A 12,280-nucleotide genomic window follows, 5' to 3' on the forward strand; every position below is an offset into this window, starting at 1 on the left:
ATTGTTGAGTGCCCTAACTGATTTAGAGATGACTAATGTGATGGGATTGCAGACTACTCATGAGATTTGGGAGAAGTTAGAAACCTTGTATGAAGGAGACAAACATGTGAAAGTTTCTAAATTACAAAGCTTGAAAAGAAAGTATGAGTTGCTAAGTATGGGAGAAGATGAGAATATTTCATCCTTTATGGCTAAAGTGAATGATCTTGTACTGAAAATTAGATGTGTTGGTAGAATCATTGAAGAAGATGAGATTTTAGCTAAAGTAAAGAGATCCTTTCCTCCTTCTTACAAACACAAAGTTGCTACTATTGATGAGATCCAAACCATGACAACTATGACAAGAGACATGCTAGCTGGTAAGCTAGCTTCTTTTGAATTAAGTGAACTTGGAGAATCATATGCCAAAATTGAGACTCCATTTAAAGATACTATATCTAGGAAGCAAAAGTATGATCCAAGAGAGAGTTCAACTAAGGTTTCTAGATATGAAAGGGAAATGAGAGAGATGGAAGAACAAGAAAGAGAATCACAAGAGCTTGAAGCACTTATTACCAAAATATTGCATAAGGTTGCTGGTAAGTATGAAGGGAAGTTACCTTTGAAATGTTTCTCATGCAACAAGATAGGACATTTTTCTTCTAGGTGTCTGAAAACAGTGTCAAAGTATGATAAGTTTGACAAGCCTAATCCCAAGTATAGATATTAGAATAAGTGTTATTTTGATGTTGATGAAGGTGTGACAGATGATGAGTCTTAAAAAGGGAATTCGGAAGATGAGTGGGTATTCATTGATATCAAGGAAGATGATCGAGTACCTATTGATTTTACAAGCTACATTATTAAAGAGAAATCCTTGGCTGCTAAGATTGAAGAGAAAGATGATGGGTGATTGACAGTAGTTGTTCACATCACATGATAGGTGATAAAGGTAAATTTGTGAATATAGAGAAGTATGATGGCAATATAGTAAGATTTGGAGATAACAAAGCTTGTGTAATCCGTGGTAGAGGTTCTATTTCTCTTGATGGTAAGCATAGTACTAATGATGTTCTATATGTTGAGGGTTTTAAGCATAATATTTTGAGTGTTAGACAAATGATTGATAAGGGATATGATTTACAATTCAAGAATGGAAAATGTAAAATCTTGAATAGCTCCGGTATAGAAATTGCATCAGGAACCAAAACTAAAGGTAATATCTTTCATCTAAATGTTGGTGAGGATTTTTTTTTGATTGCTCAGATTGATGAAAGTTGGTTGTGGCATAAGAGGATGGGTCATGTTAATTTTGACTGCATGGTTAAGATATGTTCTATCCAAGTTGTTAGAGATCTACCTAAGATAGTGAAGCCTACTAATCTGGTGTGTAAAGAATGTTAATTGGGAAAGAAAACAAGAATTTCATTCAAGAGAAAATATAATACATCTAATGGGATATTAGATCTTGCACATACTGATTTATGTGGTCCTTCTAGGATGAGAAGCTCGCAGGGTGACAAATACTTTGTTGTTGATTGATGACTATTCTAGAATGATGTGGATCACTTTTCTAGGGGAGAAATCTGAAGCACTGGAGAAATTCAAAAATATTCAAAGCTAGGGTGGAGATAGAGACATGATTGAAGCTGAAGTGTCTAAGATCTGACAGAGGAGGATAATTCACTTCTGATGAGTTTAATTCTTCTCTGTGAACCCCTCAATAGAATGGAGTTGTTGAAAGGAAGACCATAACTATTTTGGATGCGGCTAGGACTACGATGATTAAAGGAAATGTTTCACATATCTGTTGGAGAGAATTTGTTAGCACTATTGTATACACATTCAATTGGGTGCATAGAAAAAAGATTCTGGTAAGACCACTTATGAGTTATGGTTTGGTCATCTTCCTACAGTTAGATATTTTAGAATCTTTGGAAGCAAATGTTATAAAAAAAGAGATGAGGCTATAGGAAAATTTGATGAGAGAAGTGATGAAGGAATATTTTTGGGATATTTTACTAAGAGAAAGGCTTACCGGTGTTACAACAAAGGACTGATAAAAATAGTGGAAAGTGCAAATGTGAAGGTTGATGACTGCATTGAGAAACAAATTAGAGCATGTGGATATGAATCTAATGATCAGGATGTTAGTTCAAAGCAAGTGCAGACTCAAAGCATAAAATAGAGTGATCCGAAAGAGTCAGTAAATCCAAATGTTGTTGATGAAGAAGAAGTTCAAGAGACTAAAAATCAGAACAATCATTTAGAGAATCAGATTAATTGTGATAAAAATAAAGGTGTGATGACTAGCAGAAGAATTGTTGTTGAAGAGACATGTTTGATTTCCAACATTGAGCTTAAAGATGTTGTTGAAGCTTGTAAAGATGTAAATTGGGTAAAAGCTATGGAAGAAGAGTTAAATCAGATTGAGAAGAACAATACATGGGAACTTAAATCAGATTGAGAAGAACAATACATGGGAACTTGTTCCAAGACCTAAAGACAAGAATGTGATTGGTACTAAATGGGTATTCAGTAATAAACTAAATGAAGATGGAGAAGTTGTTAGAAATAAACAAAGACTAGTATGTAAAGGATATTCACAGATGGAAGATATTGATTTTGAGGAGACTTTTGCTTTGGTAGATAGAATTGAAGTTGTTAGATTATTTCTTGCATATGTTGTTTATAAGAATTTCAAGGTATATCAGATGGGTGTGAAGTCAGCCTTTTTGAATGGTGGGTTGCAAGAAGAAGTCTAAATTGAACAACCAAATGAATTTTCATTGATAGATGAAGGAGACATGGTATGCAGATTGAAGAAAGCATTGTACGAACTTAAACAAACCCCTAGAGCTTGGTATGCAAGATTGGATAGGTATTTAATGAAGTTGAGATTTTGTAAAGGTACTGCTGATAGTAATTTATACTTCAAAATTGATAATGATAACATTTTGATTACTAAAGTTTTTGTTGATGATATTATTTTTGGAGGAGATGATGATTTTAGTAACAAATTTGATGATGATATGCAAAAAAATTTTGAGATGTCTATGATAGGTGAGATAAAAAAAAGTTGGGAATGCAAATTACATAGACTGATAAATGCATTTTCATATCTCAATCAAAGTATTTGAAGGAATTGCTGAAGAAGTTTGGGTTAGGTGATTCCAAACATATTGGAACTCCTATGGTAACTAGATGCAAGATGACAAAAGATGATGAAACTCCGAAGGGTAATCAGACTTTGTATAGATCTATGATTGGTGGACTGCTATATTTGACTCAGACTACACCATACATTATGAATGTTGTATGTATTGTTGCAAGATTTCAGGTTGATCCTAAGGAAAGTCATGTTATTGTTGTGAAAATGATATTCATATATTTGAAGGGAACAATTGATTTTGGTTTGTGGTATTTGAAGAATGATGATTTCATTTTAAGTGCTTATACTGATGTTGATTGGGTAGGTGATGTTGATGACCAGAAGAGTACAAGTGGTGGTGCATTCTTTCTAGGGAAGAAGTTGGTTTCATGGATGAGCAAGAAGCAGAATGCTATATCATTATCTACTACTATGTTGGGTGAATATTTTGTTACTAGCGTACCAATGACAAAATACGTGTTTCACACACAGCTATGATAAGACAAAGTCTTTCCTCTCATCAAGGGGAGGTTCCCTATTGGAATTTTGGGTATTACAATAACTTATGCAAAACAAAAATTTGGGTGTAAGCTTAGGGCATGTAATTCTCTTTTTTCATAATTAATGTATTCTCCCTTCACTTGGTGATATTTATTACAACTAAATAAACTTAACCACTAAATTAAACTTCTCGACAAAGATACAAAGACCCTCAATTTTTCAACAACCTTGTAAGCCCAAAGTCTTGCGTAAGTACAACTACTTAGATCACCACTATTTCAAATTAAATCCCAACTTGTAGCTCAAAGTCTCCAAGATGTGATCAATGATTCCTAAAGCTACAAGTAATTTGAAGTAATACAAAGCTTCCTACGCAATTACTTAATTATCAGAAGATTTCCCAAATATGTAGATAGCACAAAGTCTATTTCCACAATTAGAAAGCTCTTTCATAAAATTTTAGAATCTTACCAAAAGATTCAAGTTCATAAGAAATGATTATGAGAACTAAACATAAGAATGATTCCAATCACAATCACAATCTTCAGTCCAACTCAAAGTTTGGAAACTAGCAGATTTTTATCTTTATTCCTTGAGTCAACTTTTACATCAAAAGCACAAAGTCTTAATTGAGATAAAAAGTTGGCAGAGTTTTTGATGAGCATAAAAAAGATAAATATTTACAAATGAGAGTCCTCCTTATATAGGAAAAGAGTGGAGAAAAATATGGGCACAATTGACTAATTCAACTGCACAGTCCCACTTGACTACAACTTATGCATAAAGAAAATTTGCAGCACCTAAAGATGTAGCTACATGAAAAGATATGATGGTATGATGAAAGATTAAGTATCTGGTAGAATACTGAGAGGGGGAGGGGTGAATCAGTAAACTAAAAAATTGATACAAACTCCCAAACTCTAAATAAACTTATCAACAAATAAATCTGTCAAGATAATATCTCAAAGATTACTCAACATCAACCAACATTAACCAACATCAACCGGTTTGACTATTATGACAACTTAATAGTAAACAACTTCAATCTTGTAAACATCAACAATGCTTAATCATATGTCAACATATTCATCTCTCAATGCTTCCAGTTATCACACCATATCATAATAGTTTTTTATTAAGGAAAACCAGGTTTTAAGGGACCCAAAAACCACTTACATATCAAAAAGAAAAGCAATGGAGAAACTAGAGAGGACAGAACAAAGAGAGAAAGGTTGCAAAAGAACAACACAAAAGACAATAGCCAGAGTAAAGAACAGCAAAAGGGCAGTGAGAGACTGGCACACCTAAAATAAAATTAGAGCATTTCAGGTGAAAAATCTTTATGGTTTCTTTAGCATCCCTGACAAGCATCATCATCATATTTTCTGCCTCTTTCAAGTCTCCACTTTCCTGCACCTGATGATTACCTTTGACCTTTAGCTCCATCTCTTTTGCATTTTGCCCAGTTATACGAGTAGAAGAGTGTTGAACAGAACTAGAAGTCGGCTCATCATCAACAATCATAGTGTCTTTATTCTGCTTATCCTTCTCCAGGCAAGCAACCAGTGCATTCATGTTTTGAGAAGACACCTTCAACACAGCCAAGCTATGCTCCATGAATTTACTCAGAGCACTCTTGATTTTTTGAATGTGATTGTTTATCAAATCATTATTAGACTTGCCCTTTTCTTTGAGAGTCCTCACCACATCCTCCAAGTGCTTCAAGTCTCCCTTTATAATCTCACCTTCCGACCAGTCCAAAATTTCTTTTTCATCCTCTGCTTCACTATTATCCTCCGCATTTTCCTCTTTTCCTTTATTATTAATATCGTTAACCAAATTATCAATATTGAAATCCAGCTCTCTATGTTTTTCCTGAATCTGGTAATTTTATCAACCACCCACTTCTGGAAATTAAACATTCCTAGAGTGTTGTTTCTAGTAGCATTCAGAATAGTATCTACATCCTCCATGTCCTGGGTAGAATCCTCACACCTAGGGTTGCCCTCCTCCATATTATGTTGAACATCATCCCTGTTGTTTGAATCATAGGGATTCTCCTTTTCCTCTGACTCTTCAACATCCTCTTCTCTTTGTTTATTATCCTTGTCTCCTTCCTTGCCCTCAACCTCCTTCTCCTACTCATTCTTTGCCTCTTCTTCCACCTCCTTCTCCTGCTCCTACTTAGAATTAGCCTTCTCTTTAGCGCCTTCTTCAACTTTTTTTACTAACCCTTGAGTTCTTTTTAGGGGGAAGATTGGAAGAATCCTCATAAGAGTTAGAACTATCACAATCCTCAAAAATATGGGCATTCTCCACAAAGGGATCATCCTTATCAGCCTTAACTTTATCCTTAAGATGCTCATATATTAACAAAATAAGACCTTGGTGGGCAATGGGGTAGGAATTAGGTTTCTTAGCATGGTCAACCAGGTTGTCATTAAGGGAGGAGGCCATATAGAAGGCTAGAGATATCTTAGAGCCATGGCGAAAGTGATTAAGGCTAACAAAGTGGTAATTATAGACTTTTGAAAAACTACCATCAACAGTAAGATACTCCATTAACACTTTCAACATTTTCTGCCAAAAGGATTTTACCTAGTTAGGGAGATAATAGGAAGTATTATCCTTTTTGGCAAGGCAAGCCCTTTCTTCTTCGTTCTTGGGGAAATTCTTGATGGCTACCACCGAGAACTTACGATCTCTGTAAAACCTGATGCCATCCTTCTGCAAACCAGTTACCTCAACCACCAAATCTTCATCCACTCTCCAAGTCTAACCAAACAAAGTAGCTATGTTATTTTTCCAACCCTTGGCAAAACCACAGGAAACAGACTTCTTTCACCCATGCAATTTCTCCATATAATCAGTGAAGCCGTATATATGAAACCTTCTCCAAATTTTCCTTTCACCCTTCCAACTTTCACAGCTGGTGGGCTCATTACTATTGAGATTTCCTCCCATAATGTAATAGTTGTTCAAGTCAAAACCCTCAAGGGAGCGCAAACTGACCAGATGCTGAAGAACAGAGAAGTTGGAATCAAAAACCAAAGTAATTTTCTAGTTTTTCAAGTATCCCTTTAAAACATGCAAATTAACCCAGTACTTAATATGATAAGGCCCTTCACACCTATACTCATTAGCATGACGCCTGAGACAAGTCATCATCTAACAATCCACCTCACTCCAAATTCTATCATTGAAGTCGGAACCAAGAAGAATAATAATAAGATTAATATGTACCATTGATTTTGTCATAAAATAATTTCTCTCAGACTTTGTAATATGTACCATTGATTTTGTCATAAAATAATTTATCTCAGACTTTGTTCTTACATGATGACTCTCTGATATAATTAGCATCTTTCGCTAAAATGAGCCCCTCATTGGCTAGCAAATCGCCTACCCTATTACCTTCTCTAAAGGTATGGGTAATAATCACACTATCACAGGCATCTAACATTTTTTTAGCCTTATCAATGATATTTTGGATATTCCCAGAAGGGGAACTAATACCTTTAATAGCCTGGATTATATTAAGGGAGTCCCCCTCAAACCAAATTCTTTTAAAATTGAAGCCCTGAACAAGCTGAAGACATTTTAACATTGCCAGAGCTTCTGCCACATGGTTTTTTTGAATTCCAAAGGGAGAGGCAATCACAACAACACAAAAGTAATAAGAGTTTCTGATAACCCCTCCCCCTCCAGCATTACCTGGATTTCCTTTAACTGTGCCATCAAAGTTCACCTTAACCCAATCATGAGGAGGGAACCTCCAAACCACATTATCTCTTCTACTCTTTATATCAGACTTCCAAACCTTATTCATCAATTTCCATTCAGTTAGAATGATTTTCTCATTATCATTCATATCAATATAACTACACTGCTTGTTGCTTTTGTGAATGGTATTGATGTTTTCTTTAATAGCCCTACAAATATTTTCATAAACCACCTAAGAAGAACACTTAGTCTCCCTAAAAATTCTATTGTTTCTTTCCTTCCAAATATGCCAAAAGGTCATAGGAAGAACAAAGGACCAGAGGGTCTTAATCATGGGAAGCTTGGTAGGGAAAATCCAATGCCAAAGGACTTCCTTATAACTATTTTGCATAACCCAATCAACTTTCAATTGCATCCACACTTTACCCCAGATTTCCTAGGTAAAAGAACAGTGAATGAACAAATGATCCACATACTCAACCTCTTTCTAACATAACACCTATTAGGAATCATAAATCCTCTTCGAACCAGGTTATCAATAGTAAGAATCTTGTTGTGAATTGCAAGCTAGAAAAACATATTAACTTTAGGAATGAAGAATCTATTCCAAAATTTAGTCCATATAGGGTTGCAAGCCTGAGTAGATATCTTTTTGTAAGCAAAAGAAATAGTAAAATTACCCCTAGGATTTCTCTTCCATAAGAAGACATCATTTGAATCTTTGCTAACAGAAAAGGATAGCAAATCATGCTAGAGTGAAGAAAATCCAACATAAATCGCATCAAGTCTAACCCAATAATTATAGACCATAGAACCAAACCTCCTTTTACAATATTTAATGAAATGGCTACAATCGTGATTAAAAAGAGGATCATCTTTGATCCAGACATCCTCCCAAAATCTGATTTTGTTACCTTTGCCAAGGACCCAGCCAACTCCAAATTTAGCAACTTTAATAGATTTTATCATACTATTCCATATAAAAGATCCAGTAGGGATATCTTCAAAACAGAGAAGGGAATGAATGGGCTGATTATGTATGTATTTTTCAAACCACACCCTACTCCAATCTCTCTTAATACCATATGCCCTCCAAACCTATTTGGCTAACAATGCTTTGTTGAAAGGTTTAAGAGATTTAATACCTAACCCCCCACTACTTTTAGGACCACAAACTTTATCCCAAGAAACTAAAGCAATCCTTTTCTTATCTTCCACACCAGCCAAAGAAAACTTTTGTGAATTCTTTCTAATGCTTCTGCAAATTTAACCGACATACTAAACAAACTAAGAGCATAAACAGGCAGATTCTGAAGGGTAGCTTGAAGAAGTTGAAGCTTACCAGCCTGCGATAACATAGAGCCTTTCCAACCAGCCATTTTTTTGTTGAACTTATCAATCAAAGAATTCTAGAAAGAGTTTGGAGGAGCCAAACCAAGAGGGAGTCCCAAATAAGTAGAGGGGAGCAGCTCAACCTTACAACCAATTATGTTAGCAATCCTCTGTTGCCTCAACAAGGGGGTGTTGATGAAGTAAATATTAGATTGCTCCCAATTAACCTGTTGACCAGTAGCAAGGGAATAAGAGCTAAGAGCACTTTTGAAGGCAGAAGCTTCACTCACAGAAGAGTATCCCAACAATATAGTATCATCAACAAACTGTTGATGAGTGCAAAAGAAATTAGCAGAAGAGAGTTGCAAACCTTTGATGGTCCTATTCTCTTTCAACTTTTGAATCAATCTACTCAAACTTTACACCAAAATAGTGAAAAGAATATGAGAGATAGGATCTCCTCACCTAAGACCCCTTGAAGATTTAAAAAATCTAGAAGGAGATCCATTAATAAGAATAGAAAAATTTGGTGTAGATACCATCTCTCTAGTGATTTTGATAACCTTCTCATCAAATCCAAAGGCCTCCATGATCCTAAGAAGAACCTGCCATTCAACCCTATCATAGGCTTTTGCCAAATCCAGCTTTATGAGAAATCCCTCTTTATTTGCAACATTAAGAGGATGGATATTCTCATGCACAAGAATTATAGAGTCTAAAATCTGCCTACCTAGGACAAATCCTTTTTGCTCCTCAGAGATAACAAGGGGAAGAACAACGAGCAATCTAGAAGTCAGGACTTTTGAAATTATCTTGTAAAAAGAATTACATAGACTTATTGGCCTAAACTTACCCATAGAATCAGCTCCAGCCACCGTAGGAATTAGAGCAATGAAGGTAGACTTGATTTCTTTAAGAATTCTTCTGGAGCCAAAGAATTCTTTAACAACATTGACCATATCATCCCAAACAATGTGCCAATATTCCTGAAAGAAAAACATGGGGAATCCATCCGGGGCCGGTGCCTTATCCCCTTGAAAGGAGAAAACAACTCTTTTAATTTCATCAACTGAGGGGATGGCAGATAATATCCAATTTTGATTACGTCCAATAATCTTAGGAATATTTTCAACCAGATGTTGCTTCTTTACAAGGTCAATTTCCTTGCTACCTGTCAGGAGGTTAGGGAAGAACCTAATAGCTTCATCACCTATATCATCATCTTTGACAAGAGTTTTATCATCAACAATTAATCTGGAAATTTTGCTTGCTGCTTTATACTTCATTGATGCAATATGAAAGAATTTAGTATTTATGTCACCAGCTTCCAACCAAATAGCCCTGGATCTCTGCCTCCAGTAAATCTATTCTCTTGAAATAGTGTTGTGTAATTTGGCTAGAACCTCTTCTTCTTTAGCCTTGGGGAAATTCATATAACCATGTTCCTTAATAGAGTTTTGATTCTGTTCTAATTCCTCCTTGAGCTTCCTCTTAGATTCAAAAATATCCCCAAAAACCTTTTTATTCCAAACCTTAATGTTATCTTTGATATTTCTTAACTTTTTAGCAACTTTGAACATGGCAGAACCATCCACAGTTATATTCCACCATTTGGCAATGGAAGCTTCCAAGGAAGGGTGTGAAATCCATATTTTTTCAAACCAGAAGGGAAAGCAATGTTTTCCCTTAATAGAATCAGCAACAAAAGAAATGGAATAATGGTCTGATCAAATTCTGTTAATAACAGACAGAGAACATCTATACATAAGGACCCAGTCAGGACTAATAAGAGATCTATGAAGCCTTACCTGAATAAGTTCTCCTCCATCCCTTTGATTAGACCAAGTGTAGGAAGCTCTAGAAAGGTCAACATCAATGAGGGCATTGGCATTGATAAAGTCCATAAGATCAGTCCTGCTATCCAGTTGAGCTTGGGTTCCACCAAATTTAACAATCTCCTGCAGAGGGGTGTTGAAATCTCCAATCAAAAGCCAACTATCTTGGGAGAAAGTCCCTCTTTTCTATTGGATTTTGTCCCAAAACTTGCTCCTAGAAGCTTTAGAGTTGGGAGCATAAATGTTGGTAACCACCCATTCCTGTCCTTCAGCAATGCATTTCACTCTCATAGAAATGATGTTACCATCTTCATCAATCAGATCTCCATCAATAGTTTTCTTATTCCAAAATATGGCAACCCCACTAGATGCTCCATTAGAACTACTGCCACAAACACCCCTCTGTTTAAAGAATTTTAATTTTTCAACTTTTTCCTTACTCATTTTAGTTTCCTGAACTAGGATAATGTTTGGCTTATGATCTCTGATAAAATTCCTAAGCACATCCTGCTTATGGAGACCATTTAGGCCTCTTGTGTTCCAAGAGATTACCTTCATTTGGAAACCTGGGAGCAAGATTCTTGAATGGTTCGCTGCCTTCCATCAGCTATATTTTGTTTTCTCTCTGAGTACCTATGCCACTTCATAGTTTTACGCCCCTATGGGGATTTGGAAAGACCAATATCCGCCTTAGACCTAGTTCTAGTTTTAACCCCATTAGTACAACCTATTTTCTTGTTTTTCTTTTTTCCCACTCCTATTAATTCTTCATCTTCTTCATCTTTATATGCAGACTTCTTACTATTCCAAGGTTCTCCTTTTCACTGAGATGAGGTGGGCGAATCAGTCCCAAAGTTCTAGAATAGAGAGTTAAGGTTAACCTGGGGTGATCTGAACTAGGTCTTTTCTTCAATGATAACATCTAGAACTTCAAAGTCCTTTGAACACACTTTGTTACATTCCTATTCTATATCTGTTGGAAACTCATATTGTTATTCATTTATGTCTCCAATCTCACCATCTTCAAGAATTTCATTTATAATTACATTTTCTTCCTCTTGAATCTATAAAGCTTCAAATCCATTGCTTGTTTTAACTTCAAATACATTATCTTCATCCTTTCTGATTTCCTTCTGAGTAATATCCTTGGAAGGACTAGCTTTCCTTTCATCCCTTGTTATATCTTTTGAGTTACTAGGAAGTCTAGTTCCTCCTTCTGATCTACCCTCCTCATTTTTGTTCAACTTCTCTTTCCAGATCTGTTTGACATGATTATTATTCTTTTGAGCATTCTTTGGGTTACTAGGACAAGACTTCTCCCAATGTCCAACTTTCTTACATGAGAAGAAACAAAAGGAAGGCATTCAAACTCTATAACTTGTTCCCACTTACCTAGCTTGGAATTTATTTTGATAGAGCTAGGAAGGTCCGTGGTCTGTGAGATATTAATGCATATCCTTGCATACACTAGTCTCTTTCACATTTTTGTCATAGAGTCTATAGCCACAAGCTCCCTGAAGGATTTAGCAATGCCTGAGAACCTGTCCTCCAGCCAAAATTCAAGCGGCAAACTAGACAACCTTACCCAGACCGAGGCAGATTCAAAAAAGGAATCATTGAGCTCCACTTTTGGAGACCATTTTCTTAAAGATAAAGAAGACTTCCCAAGAATCCAGGATCCTCCACTCAGAGCCATTTCCAAATCTTCACCATAGGAGAAGGAAAATACAAAAAAACCCTTTGACAGGGTTGTGACATC

This window comes from Cryptomeria japonica, chromosome 8 (genome assembly GCF_030272615.1).
Source record: "Cryptomeria japonica chromosome 8, Sugi_1.0, whole genome shotgun sequence".
Classification (NCBI taxonomy): Eukaryota; Viridiplantae; Streptophyta; class Pinopsida; order Cupressales; family Cupressaceae; genus Cryptomeria; species Cryptomeria japonica.